This window comes from Triticum aestivum, chromosome 2A, assembly GCF_018294505.1.
Source record: "Triticum aestivum cultivar Chinese Spring chromosome 2A, IWGSC CS RefSeq v2.1, whole genome shotgun sequence".
NCBI lineage: Eukaryota > Viridiplantae > Streptophyta > Magnoliopsida > Poales > Poaceae > Triticum > Triticum aestivum.
The window spans coordinates 224,648,042-224,667,782 of NC_057797.1; positions in this window are offsets into that span (position 1 = coordinate 224,648,042).

Consider the following 19,741-nt stretch of genomic DNA (forward strand, 5'->3'; position numbering starts at 1 on the left):
TAAGCATCTTGATCTATCTCTATAGATCTTAATGCCCAATATGTAAGCAGCTTCACCGAGGTCTTTCATTGAAAAACTCTTATTCAAGTATCCCTTTATGCTATCCAGAAATTCTATATCATTTCCAATCAGTAATATGTCATCCACATATAATATCAGAAATGCTATAGAGCTCCCACTCACTTTCTTGTAAATACAGGCTTCTCCAAAAGTCTGTACAAAACCAAATGCTTTGATCACACTATCAAAGTGTTTATTCCAACTCCGAGAGGCTTGCACCAGTCCATAAATGGATCGCTGGAGCTTGCACACTTTGTTAGCTCCCTTTGGATCGACAAAACCTTCTGGTTGCATCTTATACAACTCTTCTTCCAGAAATCCAGTCAGGAATGCAGTTTTGACATCCATCTGCCAAATTTCATAATCATAAAATGCGGCAATTGCTAACATGATTCGGACAAACTTAAGCATCGCTACAGGTGAGAAGGTCTCATCGTAGTCAATCCCTTGAACTTGTTGAAAACCTTTCGCAACAAGTCGAGCTTTGTAGACAGTAACATTACCATCAGCGTCAGTCTTCTTCTTGAAGATCCATTTATTCTCAATTGCTTGCCAATCAACGGGAAAGTTAACCAAAGTCCACACTTTGTTCTCATACATGGATCCCATCTCAGATTTCATGGCTTCTAGCCATTTTGCGGAATCTGGGCTCACCATCGCTTCTTCATAGTTTGTAGGTTCATCATGATCTAGTAGCATGACTTCCAGAACAGGATTACCACACCACTCTGGTGCGGATCTTACTCTGGTTTATCTATGAGGTCTAGTAGTAACTTGTTCTGAAGTTTCATGATCATCATCATTATCTTCCTCACTAATTGGTGTATGTGTCACAGAAACCGGTTTCTGTGATGTACTACTTTCCAATAAGGGAGCAGGTACAGTTACCTCATCAAGTTCTACTTTCCTCCCACTCACTTCTTTCGAGAGAAACTCCTTCTCTAGAAAGGATCCATTCTTAGCAACGAATGTCTTGCCTTCGCATCTATGATAGAAGGTGTACCCAACAGTCTCCTTTGGGTATCCTATGAAGACACATTTCTCCAATTTGGATTCGAGCTTATCAGGTTGAAGCTTTTTCACATAAGCATCGCAGCCCCAAACTTTCAGAAATGACAACTTTGGTTTCTTGCCAAACCACAGTTCATAAGGCGTCATCTCAACGGATTTCAATGGTGCCCTATTTAACGTGAATGCATCCGTCTCTAAAGCATAACCCCAAAACGATAATGGTAAAACAGTAAGAGACATCATAGATCGCACCATATCTAGTAAAGTACGATTACGACATTCGGATACACCATTACGCTGTGGTGTTCCTGGTGGCGTGAGTTGCGAAACAATTCCGCTTTGTTTCAAATGTAGACCAAACTCGTAACTCAAATATTCTCCTCCACGATCAGATCGTAGAAACTTTCTTTTCTTGTTACGATGATTTTCAACTTCACTCTGATATTCTTTGAACTTTTCAAATGTTTCAGACTTATGCTTCATTAAGTAGATATACCCATATCTGCTTAAATCATCTGTGAAGGTGAGAAAATAATGATATCTGCCACGAGCTTCAACATTCATCGGACCACATACATCTGTATGTATGATTTCCAACAAATCTGTTGCTCTCTCCATAGTACCGGAGAATGGCGTTTTAGTCATCTTGCCCATGAGGCACGGTTCGCAAGTACCAAGTGATTCATAATCAAGTGATTCCAAAAGTCCATCAGTGTGGAGTTTCTTCATGCGCTTTACACCAATATGACCTAAACGGCAGTGCCACAAATAAGTTGCACTATCATTACCAACTCTACATCTTTTGGTTTCAACATTATGAATATGTGTATCACTACTATCGAGATTCATCAAAAATAGACCACTCTTTAAGGGTGCATGACCATAAAAGATATTAGTCATATAAATAGAACAACCATTATTCTCTGATTTAAATGAATAACCGTCTCGCATCAAACAAGATCCAGATATAATGTTCATGCTCAACGCTGGCACCAAATAACAATTATTTAGGTCTAATACTAATCCCGAAGGTAGATGTAGAGGTAGCGTGCCGACTGCGATCACATCGACTTTGGAACTATTTCCCACACGCATTGTCACCTCGTCGTTCGCTAGTGTTCGCTTAATCCGTAGTCCATGTTTCGAGTTGCAAATAATAGCAACAGAACCAGTATCAAATACCCAGGTGCTACTGCGAGCTCTAGTAAGGTACACATCAATAACATGTATATCACATATACCTTTGTTCACCTTGCCATCCTTCTTATCCGCCAAATACTTGGGGCAGTTCCGCTTCTAGTGTCCAGTCTGCTTGCAGTAGAAGCACTCAGTTTCAGGCTTAGGTCCAGATTTGGGTTTCTTCTTCTGAGAAGCAACTTGCTTGTTGTTCTTCTTGAAGTTCCCCTTCTTCTTCCCTTTGCCCTTTTTCTTGAAACTGGCGGTCTTGTTGACCATCAACACTTGATGCTCCTTCTTGATTTCTACCTCCGCAGCCTTTAGCATTGCGAAGAGATCGGGAATCGTCTTATCCATCCCTTGCATGTTATAGTTCATCACGAAGCTCTTGTAGCTTGGTGGCAGTGATTGAAGAACTCTGTCAATGACACTATCAACGGGAAGATTAACTCCCAGTTGAGTCAAGTGATTATGATACCCAGACATTCTGAGTATATGTTCACTGACAGAACTATTCTCCTCCATCTTGCAGCTATAGAACTTATTGGAGACTTCATATATCTCAATCCGGGCATTTGCTTGAAATATTAACTTCAACTCCTGGAACATCTCATATGCTCCATGACGTTCAAAACATCGTTGAAGTCCTGATTCTAAGCCGTAAAGCATGGCACACTCAACTATCGAGTAGTCATCAGCTTTGCTCTGCCAGACGTTCATAACATCTGGTGTTGCTCTAGCAGCAGGCCTGGCACCCAGCGGTGCTTCCAGGATGTAATTCTTCTGTGCAGCAATGAGGATAATCCTCAAGTTACGGACCCAGTCCGTGTAATTGCTACCATCATCTTTCAACTTTGCTTTCTCAAGGAACGCATTAAAATTCAACGGAACAATAGCACGGGCCATCTATCTACAATCAAACATAGACAAGCAAGATACTATCAGGTACTAAGTTCATGATAAATTTAAGTTCAATTAATCATATTACTTAAGAACTCCCACTTAGAAAGACATCCCTCTAATCTTCTAAGTGATCACGTGATCCAAATCAACTAAACCATAACCGATCATCACGTGAAATGGAGTAGCTTTCAATGGTGAACATCAATATGTTGATCATATCTACTATATGATTCACGCTTGACCTTTCGGTATCAGTGTTCCGAGGCCATATCTGCATATGCTAGGCTCGTCAAGTTTAACCTGAGTATTCTGCATGTGCAAAACTAGCTTGCACCCATTGTAGATGGACGTAGAGCTTATCACACCCGATCAACAAGTTTAACCTGAGTATTCAACGGAACAATAGCCTGGGCACGACGAACTTTGGCAACGGTGCATACTCAAGGAGAACACTTTTATCTTGAAATTTAGTGAGAGATCATCTTATAATGCTACCATCAATCAAAGGAAGATAAGATGCATAAAAGATAAACATCACATGCAATCAATATAAGTGATATGATATGGCCATCATCATCTTGTACTTGTGATTTCCATCTCCGAAGTACCATCATGATCACCATTGTCACCGGTGCGACACCTTGATCTCCATCGTAGCATCGTTGTCATCTCGCCAATCTTATGCTTCCACGACTATCTCTACCGCTTAGTGATAAAGTAAAGCATTATAGCGCGATTGCATTGCAAACAATAAAGCGACAACCATATGGCTCCTGCCAGTTGCCGATAACTCGGTTACAAAACATGATCATCTCATACAATAAAATTTTGCATCATGTCTTGACCATATCACATCACAACATGCCCTGCAAAAACAAGTTAGATGTCCTCTACTTAGTTGTTGCAAGTTTTACGTGGCTGCTACGGGCTTAGCAAGAACCGTTCTTACCTACGCATCAAAACCAGAATGATAGTTTGTCAAGTTGGTGCTATTTTATCCTTCGCAAGGACCGGGCGTAGCCACACTCGGTTCAACTAAAGTTGGAGAAACTAACACCCGCCAGCCACCTGTGTGCAAAGCACGTCGGTAGAACCAGTCTCGCGTAAGCGTACGCGTAATGTCGGTCCGGGCCGCTTCATCCAACAATACCGCCGAACCAAAGTATGACATGCTGGTAAGCAGTATGACTTATATCACCCACAACTCACTTGTGTTCTACTCGTGCATAACATCAACGCATAAAACCTGGCTCTGATGCCACTGTTGGGGAACATAGTAATTTCAAAAAAATTCGTACGCACACGCAAGATCATGGTGATGCATAGCAACGAGAGGGGAGAGTGTTCTCTACGTACCCTCGTAGACCGGCAACGGAAGCGTTGACACAACATAGAGGAAGTAGTCGTACGTCTTCCCGATCCGATGATCCAAGTACCGAACGTACGGCACCTCCGAGTTCTGCACACGTTCAACTCGGTGACGTCCCTCGAGCTCCGATCCAGCTGAGTGTTGAGGGAGAGTTTTGTCAGCACGACGGCGTGATGATGGTGATGATGTTCTACCGACGAAGGGCTTCGCCTAAGCACCGCTATGATATGACCGAGGTGGAATATGGTGGAAGGGCGCACCGCACACGGCTAAGGAACGATCACGAAGATCAACTTGTGTGTCATGGGGTGCCCCCTGCCCCCGTATGTAAAGGAGGGAGAGGGGGAGGTGCGGCCGGCCCCTAGGGGTGCGCCTGGAGGAGTCCTACTCCCACCGGGAGTAGGACTCCCCCCTCTTGCCTTGTTGGAGAAGGAAAGGGGAAGGGGAAAGAGGAAAGGGGGGCGCCCCTCCCCTTCCTTGTCATATTCGGACTAGGGGGAGGGAGCGCGCGGCCTGCCATGGCCGGCCCTCCTCTTCTCCCCTAGGGCCCATGTAGGCCCATTAACCCCCGGGGGGTTCCGGTAACCCCCCGGTACTCTGGTAAAATCCCGATTTCACCCGGAACATTTCCGATATCCAAATATAGGCTTCCAATATATCAATCTTTATGTCTCGACCATTTCGAGACTCCTCGTCATGTCCGTGATTACATCTGGGACTCCGAACAACCTTTGGTACATCAAAACACAAAAACCCTAATTACAATTGTCACCGAACTTTAAGCGTGCGGACCCTATGGGTTCGATAACTATGTAGACATGACCGAGACACGTCTCTGGTCAATAACCAATAGCGGAACCTGGATGCTCATATTGGCTCCTACATATTCTACGAAGATCTTTATCGGTCAGACTGCATAACAACATATGTTGTTCCCTTCGTCATCGGTATGTTACTTGCCCGAGATTCGATCATCGGTATCTCAATACCTAGTTCAATCTCATTACCGGCAAGTCTCTTTACTCATTCCGTAATACATCATCCCACAACTAACTTATTAGTTGCAATGCTTGCAAGGCTTGAGTGATGTGCATTACCGAGAGGGCCCAGAGCTACCTCTCCGACAATCGAAGTGACAAATCCTAATCTCGAAATACGCCAACCCAACAAGTACCTTCGGAGACACTTGTAGAGCATCTTTATAATCACCCAGTTGTGTTGTAACATTTGGTAGCACACAAAGTGTTCCTCCGGTAAACGGGAGTTGCATAATCTCATAGTCATAGGAACATGTATAAGTTATGAAGAAAGCAATAGCAACAAACTAAACAATGAAGTGCTAAGCTAATGGAATGGGTCAAGCCAATCACATCATTCTCCTAATGATGTGATCCCGTTAATCAAATGACAACTCATGTCTATGGTTAGGAAATATAACCATCTTCGATCAACGAGCTAGCCAAGTAGAGGCATACTAGTGACACTCTATGTTTCCGGTTAATACAATTCTAGCATGAATAATAAACATTTATCATGATATAAGGAAATACATAATAACTTTATTATTCCCTCTAGGTCATATTTCCTTCAGTTCTTTGATATGTTATTGTTGCGAGCCAACCAGCTGTCCTCTCCCGCACAAAAGCGGGTCATGAGTGTCATGAGGGCTACGATAGATTTCGGCTTTTCCTGGACAAGGTGCCAGGCGAGCCATTCGTTGCGGATGTTGTGCTTAAAAGCTGCTATGGCCTCTACATCCGGACAGTCGACGATTCGATTTTTCTTTGTTAGGAACCGTGTCCAGAATTGCCTGGCCGATTCCTCTGGCTGCTGAATTATGTGGCTCAAGTCATCGGCATCTGGTGGTCGCACATAAGTGCCCTGAAAGTTGTCGAGGAATGCGTCTTCCAGATCTTCCCAACAGCCAATGGACTCTGCTGGCAAGCTGTTGAGCCAATGCCGAGTTGGTCCTTTGAGTTTGAGTGGGAGGTACTTGATGGCGTGTAGGTCATCACCGCGGGCCATGTGGATGTGCAGGAGGAAATCCTCGATCCATACCGCAGGATCTGTTGTGCCATCGTATGATTCTATATTTACGGGTTTGAAACCCTCTGGGATTTGATGATCCATTGCTTTGTCTGTGAAGCATAAGGGGTGTGCGGCGCCTCTGTACTGGGCTATATCGCGACGCATCTCAAATGAGTCTTGCCCACTGTGTTTAGCCCGGCCGGACTTTCTTTTACTGTATCCGGCGTGACGATTATCGTCTCGCATAGTGGCGCGTCCTCGTGATCCGTAGATCGATCTTGCATGTTTTGCTTTGTCCTCCAATATGTCTCGCAGGTCTGGCGTATTTCCCCATGCCTTTTTATTTGAATTGCGTTGGGGTGCGGGCTGAGCTTTTGCCTGCAATGCCTCTCTATCGCGGCCATGAGGTGGCCAATCAGCCGCGTCATATGCCGGGGATGTAGGTTTCGGTGCTTCCTTCTCCAGTCAAGGTAGCAACCTGCACTTTGGGTAACTCTTGGAGGGGTGTTCGAGTTTATATTCCTCGGCCGCCAAGACTTCAGTCCATCTATCAGCTAGCAAATCTTGATCAGCTTGAAGCTGCTGCTGCTTTTTCTTAAGGCTATTTGCCGTGGCTATAAGCTGGCGCTTGAAGCGCTCTTGTTCGATGGGATCATCTGGCACGACAAATTCATCATCGGAGGGAGGCATGTAATTATCATCCTCCGCCTATCCATCTGTCACTCTCTCAGGAGGGCTGGCTTCTCCATCCTCCTGCTCTAAATCTTGCTGGAAGCGATTGTTGTTGTCTTCGGCACTATCCGGAGTGCTATTATCTCCGGTGCCGGTATCACCGCTTTTGCCTTGGCGGGACTTAGAGCGGCGCCACTGACGCCGATACTTGGGTTGCTTCTTGGAGGGGTCATCCTCCGATGTCCCATCGCCATTGCCTTCTTTGGGTGTGTCCACCATGTATATGTCATATGATGATGTGGCTGTCCAGTGCCCTGTGGGCAGTGGTTCCTCTTCGCCTCCCGCATCATCGTCCATACCGTTGATGTCTTCGGAGTCTAAGTCGAGCATGTCGGTTAAGTCATCGACAGTGGCTACTAAGTGGGTGGTGGGTGGGCGGTGAATTTCTTCGTCATCCGCATCCCAATCCTGCCGGACGTAGTTCGGGCAGGACTCTCCTGACAAGGAGAGAGACCTTAATGAGTTCAGTATGTCGCCAAAGGGCAAGTGCTGAAAAATATCCGCGGAGGTAAACTCCATGATCGGCGCCTAGCCGGATTCGATAGGCACGGGCGCAGGCGGTTCGGAGTCCATGGTCGGAGAAGGATCCAGCAGTTTGGCAACACAGCTCTCGTGAAAGGTAAGGTCGATATTCGGCTCGATCGCCACTGAGGATACGGCTTCTGTGGTGGGGTCTATCCACCCGTCCATGGATGGCGCGACTGGTTCCGAATTGATGGTCGGAGTGGTTGCCGATGCGATCTTATAAACACCATCCGATGGTAGAGCTAAATCGTACTCATCGTGGCCGTGTGGCACACAAGGCAGGGGCTCGGATCCGTCGAAGATCAAGTCTCCGCGGATATCGGCCGTGTAGTTTAAGCTTCCAAACCTAACCTGGTGGCCAGGGGCGTAACTTTCGATCTGGACTACATCGCCATCGATGATCGTAGGAGCCATCAAGCGTAACGGCGACGACACAGAGGAACTCTCAATGAAAGCACCAATGTCAGTGTCAAAACTGGCGGATCTCGGGTAGGGGGTCCTGAACTGTGCGTCTAAGGCGGATGGTAACAGGAGGCAGGGGACACGATGTTTTACCCAGGTTCGGGCCCTCTTGATGGAGGTAAAACCCTACGTCCTGCTTGATTTATTCTTGATGATATGAGTATTACAAGAGTTGATCTACCACGAGATCGGAGAGGCTAAACCCTAGAAGCTAGCCTATCGTTTGATTGTTTGTTGTCCTACGGACAAACCCTCCGGTTTATATAGACACCGGAGGGGGCTAGGGTTACACATGGTCGGTTACAAAGGAGGAGATATCCATATCTGTACTGCCTAGCTTGCCTTCCACGCCAAGTAGAGTCCTATCCGGACACGGGACGAAGTCTTCAATCTTGTACCTTCATAGTCCAACAGTCCGGCCAAAGGATATAGTCCGGCTGTCCGGAGACCCCCTAATCCAGGACTCCCTCGGTTATGGTGCTCCATCGGACAGTACATCATGAAAACGTAACAATCAGGTCAAATGAACTGAGCTTATGAACTTCTGGTGGTGCATTTATCTCAGAGATTGTTAACTTTTATGCCAACCTTCCTTTTATTTTATGGTTGTAATTTTTTTGTTGCGATACAAAATTTGTTCTTAACGTGCAACCACCTACTGAAGAAAACAACAAGCTATTTTTGTATAGTGTAGGGTGTTCCCTATATTTGCACTGGTGGTGAACTTTGATGCTCAGTGGATGTAATCTGTGCAATCGCCTTAATAGCCTAGCGTTAGTTTCGGGCTTATTTATTTCCTACTCTTATTTTTCCCTGGTTTGCTAGTGGCCGCAACAACCATGGGCCATATATGGACCGTGGTAACCTTGAGCCTGCTATAGGCCGTAGGATCCATGGGCCTCCTACGGGCCGTCGGATAAAATCGGCGGGCCTCGGGCCGTCGGATAAATGGGTCCACATGGGCCGTAAACGGGATAATTGGAATCGGGCCAGCACGGTAACGGGCCGTTAACAGGCTAGAAGGCAACAAAGGCTTAATTCTGTCACAGGCATAACGGGTCGTTAATGGGCTAGAATATAGGACGGGCTAGAAATGGTGCAACGGGTTAACAGGCCACAAACGGGTCGATTCTAACCATGGGCTCGATTTGGCCCATTAGGGGAACAGGCCAGTAACGGGCCGGAAGTAATCGAGGGTCAGAAAGGAGCCCAAGAACGTATGGGCCACCAGTAGGCCGAAAGCTAACATGGGATGGAAATGGCCCATGTGAATCATGGGTCGTTAATGGGTACAAAGAAATTTATTGTTCATTATGTGCCAGAGTCACCATGGGCCACTAAAGGGCCTAAAGATACGAAAGGCCTCATATGGGTCGAAAGACGTTGTGGGCCATACATGGGCCGAAAGTGAAATGGGCTGCTGTTATATTCGATGTCCCACATGACGTTGTTGGGCCGATTTCGGGAAGGCCCAAACGGGTCGTGAGTTACCGGGCCGTAAAATGGGCTATATGCAAATAGACCGTTAACAGGCTTTTCATGGGCCAGCCCGCTAACTTTTGACCAAGTCAAACAGCCCAGCCTTTGTAAGCTAAATGGGCCAGTGTTGGGCCCTCGCACGTGTCGACATATCATAGGCGCCTATCTGACGCAATGACGAGCTGACACGTGTTTCCTTCGGCCAATGAGAATTTTACACATGGAAAATCCCCATTGGTCCGGGCTATTAACGGGTTATCAGATCAAAAACTGGGCCTGATAGCTTAACGGCGACCCATTATGGTGGATGCCACGTGTCAGTTATGCTTGACGAAAGCACTTCCATGATGTGTCATTTATCGCCATGGAAGTGAACACTTCCGTGATGATAATTTTGGTATTGTCATGTAACACTTCTACGATAGCACGGGTATGACTATCTTGATTCTGTCATAAAATCGTCATGGATGTACATACATGACAGAAAACGTGACCTACCGTGACAAACATGTACCATCACAGAAGTGTATTGTTTGTAGTGGAAGAAGATCATCATGAAGAGAAAATCACCATGAACCACTATCACTGTGGTAGATCACGTGGATACAACCCCTCATCCTGAGGCAATAAACATGCAAGATCAGGTTGTTGATGCCCAGTAAGCACAACTAAGCCAGGAGAGAAAATTCCAATGCTAAAGGTGAAGAAAATCGCAGCTCCTTCTATCGAGCAAAGTGCTCCACGAGATGATGTTGTGAAAGAAAAGGCTTCTCAATTTGCTCCGACCTTGACGCAACCATTGGCTTCTATGCCTCCAACAGAGCAAAATCCAATGCAAACTGCTCCTGTTGCACAAACTGATGACCACTCTGATGCCCCTCATTATTTCAATCAAGTGTTCATTATGGAGCAGCTTGACAGATTTGTGGAAAACCTGTTTGATGGTGAAGTGGCATCTTTGCCCATTCCCTCTGACGTCGTTACTCAAGCATCTGATCTTGTTCGAGAAATGAGAGAAGATTCCGTTGAGATCAATTCCCTCACTACCCAACTCAATGAGCTTGAAAACCGAATGAAAGCTACAACTTCCAAGATTGTCATCAAGCAACTTGAAGAATCATATATGGATGTCAATCGAGCTTTGACTATCCTTCGAAACAGGCGATTGGGATTTCATTCTGATCTGGATAATATTGTTCGCAAGATTTGCCTCGATCATCAAGCATAAGCCACTGGCTATAATGGTTTTGTCAAAGGGCATGTTGATCACTCCTCTCAGCAGAAGCAGAAGAAGAAAAAGGAAATTGTGAAGAAGAATGCTCCTCCTCCTCCTACAAAAGAAAAGTCTTCTGAAGTTGTGCCACGGAAGGAAAACACTCCGGAGCCAGCAATTCCTTCGCTAGTGAATGTTCAAGTCACAGATGCTCCAACAACGCCAAGGCCAGCTGAACCAGTGCATGTGGCCTACCTGTTCATGAGGAAATTCCCTCTCAACCACTTGTCTTAGAGGAAGGTGAAATTCATCAATCTGAGCCTCAAGCCTCTCCTGCTCATCCTGAACCAAATGTTTCAGTTCCTCCCTCTGCTCCACATCCAACTCCTGATGAACAACCTCAACGGCCTCCAGTTCCTGATTCAACCTCAGAGCCACCTGTTGAAGAATCTGCTCCTCCTCAACTGCAAATTTCAATCAACACAACGACAAGAAACTCAGCCGATAGACCATCCAGACACAAATCAGTTTCTCCTCGTCATATCGACTCCGTAATTTATGATGATGAGGTGAGTTTAGTTGAGGTTGAACTGAAATATCCATTCCCTCATGAAGAACTGCCTATGTTCAAGGCATGTGCTTTTGCCAAAGGGTCGTTATTCAATCGGAATATGCACCCTAAATTCTTTCGAGAAAGTCCATACAGAGGGCCACACACATCTGAATCCCCTCGTTTCCGGACTCAGGAACATACCATCTTTTATTCTCGGATTCTCTATGACAGCAAGAAAAATTTCCCTCATGAGTTCCCAGACATAGCAGCAATGAAGAGTATTGGTTGTTTTGATCATGTACTGCAAAATATTGAAGACTTCTGCCTCAAAATGTGTTTACATTCGAGCACCCTTGGAACTGAGAGATTATCCTGCAATTCTATGCAACCTTATACATCACTGGTGATGAATGTGACAGTTCCAAGTGGATCATGGAATGGATGACCGAAGGCCAAGGCATCAAGTGTACCACCAGAGATTTTGTCTCGCACTTTCATTTTCCTGGATTCGAGCATGGCAAAACTGAAAATCCGAGTGCACAACATGGATGCAATTTTAGATGATATGTTTCGATGCACAATGGACAAGGAAAATATTTGTGACTACAATGGTCCTCCCAAGCCAGAGCACTTGATGTATGGGAATCAAACTCTGTATCATGTGCTCACTTATTCAATTTGCCCTCTGGCTGGAATGAATACCGACGGTACAATCTTAGATGTTCTTCGGAATACAATCTACGCCATCTCTGAAGGATTTTATCTTTGATGTTGAGGATATGTTTCTGAACATTTCGAAGGATTCTATTGAATATCTGAAAACCCTCAAAGTCTATGCCCCATGGATTCAGAAAGTGGTTGATTATTCAATGAAGACCGAATATTTGGCAAAGGCAAGTCATAAAAGCTTCATTCCTCTGGTACGATACACCTTGCAAGTCTTGCAAGAAATATCTTCGAGAAAAGTGCCTGAGTCAAGCCATCATGATTATCACAACACATTTGATGGGCCACGTCTTCCAAAGTGCGACCAAATGATTTCTCATCAACCTCCATCACAGCTGGAAGTCAGTCTGCGCACGCAACAGCTGCTGCTTAAGCATATAGATGAAGATCGATAAGAAAAAGAGCAACTTGCTACCGAGCTGAATGCCACTAACAGCCGAACAAAAATCATGCGTCTGATAGCTGCTGAGAACAAGAAAAGGCTCTGGAAATTACTTCGGAAGTTCTTCTCCAAGAAGCAACTCAAGGATGCAGATCTCAAAGAGCTATATGAGTGTATTTACAAACGCCTCACAGTTGAAGATTACCAACCTCGCAGTACTCCTCCTCTTCCTGCTCGACAACCAACTACTAATCTGCTATGTATTAATCTTCGCAAGCTACTTGAAGAATCTGAAGCTACCTCACGAACAGGAAAACCTGCTGAAGCAAACGTGTTGTCACGTCTGACTCAAGAAGCTAATCCAAATGTGCCTTCATCATCTCATCATCAAGCTACCGTTCCTGAAGGAAAATCTACTGCTACTGCTAATGAAGATCTTCCAGTCACTTCGGAATTAGAAACCTCCTCGGACAGCTCTTCTGGCGATGCCTCGGAGTGAATCAAATTCACCATGTCTTCACTAATGTTATTCGTCACCTTTTTGACACTAGTTGACAAAAAGGGGAAGAATTACATCGAGTTCTGATAGATTTGCTCTTTTGCGTTCCGTTGATTTTGTTTCATGTGTGATTTGAACCTATGCCTCAAAGACTATTTGTGCCATGATGTAAAACTTCTGTGCTGAAATGTTAATAACCCCGCCCGCTCCACTATTTCTCTCGAAGCATTTGTTTTGCAGGTGAAATTATTATCAGAAGTTATGAATGATTGCACTACACTCTCGATGGATTATATATCATCAATGCGAATCATTATCTCGATTGATTTAAATCTCCTCTCTATAATTTTATCTCATATCAGTTTCCCTACATACATCTAGGGGGGGTATATTTCATCACCGAGCCAAGTAACACTAATTAACTCTTGTTTGAATTACTTTTCACTTATCTATCTTCACTTTGATGATCCTTGAGTCATAGGACCACCGTACTATTAAGAGGGGTGTAGCGTTCGAAACTTTGATTCCCTGATGCTAAACCCAAATCCTATGAAAGTTGTGAGAGAAATCTCGTTGTGCTCCAAGCAAATACTTGCCAGAAAGAGACTGTGATCTTCTTCGCTGCAAGAGATTTTTCTCAGACCCAGGAGTTAGCATTACCTATTCCTCAAGTAATGTTACCGTTTCTCCAAAATCCGACCGTTGCAAACGTGTCGGTTGGCCATTGGCCGGACCACATGTCCAAAATGGTCATTTCCCATTAGGGAAGGCTGCATCTATAAATAGCCACCCTGTGCCGGCTTTGTTCGGTGGCTGCTCCGTTTGATTATGAGATGATTGTTGAGCAACCCCCTTTTTGAGCGATTTGAGCTAAAAATCCACCAAGAGAAAAACCCCTAGAGCCGAAGAATTAGATAGTGGTTAGCTGTAACACCCACGATGCGGCTATATCTCCCACGTGTCGGAGCACGACTTAGAGGCATAACCGCATGGTAAGCATGTCGCAAGAGGGGTAATCTTTACACATCCCATGTACTGAATAAGAAAGGGATAAAGAGTTGGCTTACAATCGCCACTTCACACAATACCTAAATATAGCATACATCAACCAGAATACAATCAAGGTCCGACTACGGAACCAACATAAATAAAGACAACCCCAAATACTAGATCCTCGATCGTCCCGACTGGGCTCCACTACTGATCAACTGGAAACGAAACAACACAACGAACGCGATCTTCATCGGGCTCCCACTTGAGCTCGGTTCTGTCACCAGCACTGGTATCATCGACAACTGCAACTGTTTGGAAGTATATGTGAGTCACGAGGACTCGGCAATTTCACACCCACGTGATCAAGACTATTTAAGCTTATGGGTAGGAAAGGGTAGTGAGGTGGAGCTGCAGCAAGCACTAGCATGTATGGTGGCTAACATACGCAAATAAGAGCGAGAAGAGAAGCAAAGCACAGTCGAGAAGCTAAAAGTGATCAAGAAGTGATCCTGAAGCTACTTACGTTCAAGCATAACACAAGACCGTGTTCTCTTCCCGGACTCCGCCGAAAAGAGACCATCACGGCTACACACGCGGTTCATTCAGTTTAACTAAGTTAAGTGTCAAGTTTTCTACAACCGGATATTAACAAATTCCCATCTGCCCATAACCGCGGGCACGGCTTTCGAAAGTTCAAACCCTATAGGGGTGTCCCAACTTAGCCCATCACAAGCTCTCACGGTCAACGAAGGATATTCCTTCTCCCAGGAAGACCCGATCAGACTCGGAATCCTGGTTACAAGACATTTCGACAATGGTAAAACAAGACCAGCAAAGCCGCCCAATGTGTCGACAAATCCTGATAGGAGTCGCATGTATCTTGTTCTCAGGGCACACCGGATGGGCAAGATGTCGGGTTGGCATAGACCCTGGTTGCTCAGGGGGCGTCGGACATTGCCCAGTTTGGACCAACACTCGAAGGAGCACTGGCCTGGGGGGTTAAAGTAAAGATGACCCTCGGGATCCGGAAACCCAAGGGAAAAGGCTAGGTGAGGAAAATGCAACTAGCAAGAAAAGATAGAAGTGATTTCGAGGGTATGGTCATCTTGCCTGAGATCCCGCAAGGAAGAAGAATGAGTCCATGAAGAAGACAAATTGACGTTGTCGAACGGATCCTCACAAACGCGACGTTATCGGACTAACCCGAAGAAGCAACACCGGAAAGAAGCAAACAACATAGTAAACAACCATCACGTCAACATGGCATGATGCACAACCAAGTATGATGCATGTCCGATTTAATGAAGCATGGCATGGCAATGTGCACAAACAATACTACAAATTAAGTGGAGCTCAATATGCAACGAGTTGCATATTGATGGAAAACCACATGATTTATTTAGTTCTCTCTCGTTTATGTACCCAACAATATCAAATGTTGTTAAGCATGGAAAGAGGTGAAGCAAATGAAAACTTTAAATGAGGCCGGACAACAAACAACAAGTCCGGAAAATCCTCATATGCATTTAGCAATTTTAATGCAAACAACAATTTTAACCATTATAAATGTTGTTATCATGATGCGGATGACATGTGCAAGTTTATGCAATTTTTATGAAAATGTTCCCATTACCGTGATATGAAGCATTTGTCATCGTGGCGGAAATGAAAGGGGTGCCATGGCAACGATAATGAAAATGATGCCAAGGCAACATTCCGGGTTCCGGTAACTCGATTGAGTTGCCGGTGCAAAAGAGAGTGTGATGGGAGTGGGTCATGCGATGAACGGTGGGGTGCTCCCGGTTACCGGGTTCCCACGGGGTAGCGGCAAACGAGGAGGACCGAGCAAGTGACAACTCGTACACGGTGCAAACATAGGGTGCAACTCATACAACACATCTCATGCATGCGGTCCACGGGCGTCGTTCCGGCGGTTATACCTTCGAAGCGTGCGTTTTCGAAGCGTATCGAGTTCGTCAAGGGAAGTAGTCGTTCATGGACGTCGTGGAAGTCGCGGTACATGTTCGGGAAGTGGTAGAGGTATGGGTCTTCGACAATGGTCATTGTACACGTTCCGAGGTCGTCGGTAGAGGTACTCACGATCTCGGCGACGATAGAGGAAGACGTTTTCGTAGGTGTTCAAGTCATCGGTAGCGGTACTTGATGAATCCCGAAATGGTCTTAGGTGTCTTCGCGCATAGGGGTACTCGGCGTTTCCATGTCGTCGGTCTTGCCGGTCTGTCAGGACCCCGACTCGATGTCACATCGATCTAGCCGGTAACACCTCATATCACTTTGCGGCCTCACGCACGGTATCCCCACGGGCGTCGTCTTACCTTTTCCCGGGACCGTTTGCGCCTTTTGGCTCACGTATATGATAGTGTCGCTAGCATCCATATGATAATGAGCCCGGGCTGACATGACTAGTCGTAAACCCAAAGTGGCACAGACTTACAGGGACAGGCATCCATGACCCAGCTTCGAACGTGTCGGTCATCAGCAAGTGGGTCCGGGCTGTAGCACTCGGCTAGCAGGACTCCGGTACTCAAAGCGTGACATTTCCCCGAAGGGACAGACACAGGAACGAAAAGGACACATGCCAGCCAGCCTAAGTGTTCCAGAGCAGTAGCAAGCTACCATGGCTCAGCGGTAACACTAGGAGACATTTCCCGGTAAGAGAGGCTACTAAAGATAAACGACTAGATAGTCAGATCCCACACATACCAAGCATTTCAATCATACACACAATATGCTCGATATGTGCAAATACAACGAAGCATCACAACATGACTCTATGACACAAGTACTTTATTTAAGGCTCAGGGAGCCATACATAACATACACAAAGGTACGGGTCTCACGACCCCACATACAAGTCATACAGTCATACAAACCAGCAGCGGAAGTAACTTGTCTGAGTACAGACAACTAGTAAAATAGAAGAGGCTTGGAAAGCCTAGCTATACTACGTGGTCCTTCACAAGCTCAGGGTCACCACCTGGGTCTTTAGCCTAGTCGTTGATGTCAATGTCTACATAGAACCCATCAGAAGGGGTTGCAGCATCTTCTGTAAAAATGTAGATTATAGCAACATGAGTACAAAGGTACTCAGCAAGACTTACATCAGATCCTACATACATGCATAGTATCAAGAAGGGTTGGTGGAGTTATTGCAGCAAGCCAGCTTTGACTCTTGGCTAGGCTATCCTACGATACTCCAACTTGAAATGGTTTTGCGCACACGAGTCCACTACTCACCACTTCAATACACTACCGAGGATCCACCTCCGTCTTCCTACGGAAGGGCCATCCTCGGCACTCACACTTATCTTGAGACTTTTAACAGTTTCCATTTACTTGTCTATGAACTGTATAGGCAACCAAGTAGTCCTTTACCGCGGACGCGGCTATTCGAATAGATCATGTTAACCCTGCAGGGGTGTACTTCTTCATACACGCTCTCACCACTTACCGTCGCTTACACGACATGTACTCGGCAACCTTCAAGCGGAAGCCCAACGTGGGTGTCGGCCACGACCTACCTAATCACCTAAGCCTCCAGTCCAGGTTTATCGCCTATTCAGGTTCCATCCGCAGGGAGTCCGGCCGAGGTTTCCCATACGGCCCCGAACGATGTGAACAGGGTTCCCGAGATACCTAACGGGTATTCGGTACACCCGGCCACGTACCTACCGCATCACAGCCCACCCCTACGGTCAGCGCTGTCCACGGCCTCCAGTAGGCTACAAACACCAGAAACTAGTTGCAACTCCTAGACGGAGAACTAGGGTGAATAAGAAGCCGAGAGGGTCCATTGGTTTCGGGCCCAATGCATGGTAGTAGCTGATTCTTAAATCACACATACAGATCTCAGTGCTTAAGGTCGGCTTCAATGAAACAACCCACCATGTACTCCTACATGGCCTCTCATCGATACCTTTACCAAATCGTGTTCACCACACCACTCCCATTACCGACATAATCATTTCACTCTAGCCCATCACCCAGATGAACCAGACCTGACACGACTCTAAGCATAGCAGGCATAGCAAGGTAGGAACAACACATACATATGGCTCAATCAACTCCTACACATGCTAGTGGGTTTCATCTAGTTACTGTGGCAATGACAGGTCATGCAGAGGAAATGGGTTCAACTACCGTAGCACACAGCAGTTTGAAACGCGTTGTCTTAATGCAGTAAAGGAGAGCATGAGCGAGAACATGGGATTGTATCGATATGATCAAATGGTTGGTTGCTTGCCTGATGGTTCGATGCACTGATACGGTTCTTCGTTAGGGTAATCACGGTACTCCTCGGAGGTAGAACCTGTCGCAAAGGACATCGATACACAAGCATCACCAAACAATGTGCAACAATATGATGCATGCATGAAACATGGCAATATGAGTGTGTTGGGCTAATGCAACTAAAACCAGAAGGGTTTGAACAAATTTGAATCAAGGATTCAAATTTCAAGTTCAAATATGGCCTTTTAAAGTGCTTTTCCTTGTTCTGCTTAAAACATCAATTTAACTTGTTTGATCATGCATGAAAATAGTACAGATGGATAGATTGGATTTTTCTGATCATTTTTCATATATAATTTGTCCAATTTGGAGTTACAGAATAAAAGTTATGAATTTTTGAAGTTTAAATAATATTCTGGAATTTCCTGATTTAAATTTAAATCCAGAAAATCAATTACTGCGTCAGCCTGACGTCAGTGTGACGTCAGTGGTCAACTGCGGCTGGCTGAAGTCAAACCTGACGTGTGGGGCCCACACGTCAGTGACAGGGGGGTTAAACAGGGTTAATTTAATCCTAATTACTAATTAGTGGCGCTGGGGCCCACTAGTCAGTGTCAGGGGGTTAACTAACAGTGGTTAGCGCTAATCCTACTTAGCTACAGGGCTGGGCCCACCTGTCAGGGACTCAGGGGGTGTCCTGCCGTGGTCAAAGTGGGTCAAACCCACCGGCGACGTGACGCCGGCGAGGCCCGAGACGGCGGCGCGACGCGGAATCGCGCTATAGGGCACGGGAGAGGCTGTGCTTGGGCTCGTTGGAAAGCTCTTGCTCCCACGCGTCGAACAGTAGCCGTGGCTGGGCCTGGGGTGGCCGGAGTCGACGGCGGCGAGCTCGGCTGCGGCCGCCGGAGTTCGGGTGCGGTCGGGATCGGTGTTGCAGGGGGTTTGGGGAGGCGTTAGCGCGTGCTGCGTACTCCTAGTGAGGTGTGGAGCACGATAGTGTGCTCGGTTGGGTGCTACGGTGACCGTGGCCACGGCGGCGACATCGCCGGCGGCGTGGAGCTCTCGGCCAAGGTGGGGCTAGGGCCTAGAGGTCGGGAGAGACCAGGGGAGAAGGGGGAAACGATCCGGGGGCTCACCGCGGAGCTGCAGGGATGGTTAGCGGGCTCGGGGACGCGCTGGAGACGACGAATTCGACGGCGACGATGGTCGGAGCCCGAAGAGGGGAACGGCGACGTGGCGGCGATGCAGGGCTTCCGGGGAGCTGTGGAGCGGTGGGGAGGAAGAGGGGGTCGTGGCGGAGCTTCTGAGCTAGTCGGGGGAGCGAGGGGTGGCCGGAGATGGCTGCTATGGCGAACGGCGGCGACGGTGGTGTTCGGCCG